The following is a 1,169-nucleotide window of genomic DNA, read 5'->3' as shown; positions in this document are numbered from 1 at the left end:
CTAATATGAGTGAGATTTTTGTTGTAGAGTTTAAATAATAATAGTACCAGTTATTGAGTTCCTACTATATGAAAGACTGTTATCAGATGTTCCACTGGTTTTATTTCATTTAATCTTTTTCACAAATTCAAAAGGCAGATATTATCTACATTTGGGGAATGTTAATAAAATTAATAACCGACATGGGGGTAGGAAAGATGGTGGAATGAGAAGAACATTACTACCCTAGGTACATGTATGACTGTACATATGGTGCAACTCTACATTGTATACTACCAGAGAGAGAGATGAAAAGCTGTGCTCCGTCTGTGTACAATGAACTGAAATGCATTCTGCTGTTATGTATAACTAATTAGAACAACAGCAACAGATTAATAATCTGCCAAGGATACACCTAGTGAGGTATAGCAGTGGGGACCTAGATTTGTCTTACTCCAGAGTTTTCATGAGTTTCAGGAAAACAGTTACGAAAGCTACACAACAAAACAAAACAAAACAAAAAAAAACAAGCAAACGACTTGATATTGGGAGAATATAGACTTTTGCTTTTATAGAGTTAAGCCTGGTTAAGGCTTTTAGAACCCTTAAAAAGTCCTTTGAAATGACACAGACATTACTACCCTGTGTACATGTACACTACCCATGTGACTTTGCACCATGTACAGCCAGAAAAATGAAGAGTTGTGCTCTATTTGTGTACAATGTGTCAAAATGAATTCTTCTATCATGTATAACTAATTAGAACAATTAAAAAAAAGTCCTTTGAGGGGCTGGGATTGTGGCTCAATGGTAGAGTGCTTGCCTAGCACAGGTGGGGTCCGGGTTTGATCCTCAGCACCACATAAAAATAAAGGTATTGTGTTGTGTCCATCTATACCCCAAAAATAAATATTAAAAAAAGTCCTTTGATAGCATTCAAGTAAATAGTGTCTTTCTTAGACAAAACCAGAGCAGATATGCTCTAATATAAAAAATTAGTAGTTATATAAGTTATTATACTCTGGGATAATTTATCTTACAAGAGGATTCTTAGCTTACCAAGGTAAGATATACATTTAACCTTTCAGAAACCTGCATGTTACTCAAGGTCAGGTAGAATTCCGGTTAGCCAGATGAATAACACATGTTTTCTATACACACAACCTTGTTGCCATCTGGTGGCTGGGCTG

The sequence above is a fragment of the Urocitellus parryii genome, chromosome 11 (genome assembly GCF_045843805.1).
Source record: "Urocitellus parryii isolate mUroPar1 chromosome 11, mUroPar1.hap1, whole genome shotgun sequence".
Taxonomy (NCBI): Eukaryota; Metazoa; Chordata; class Mammalia; order Rodentia; family Sciuridae; genus Urocitellus; species Urocitellus parryii.
This window is presented reverse-complemented; position numbering follows the sequence as displayed.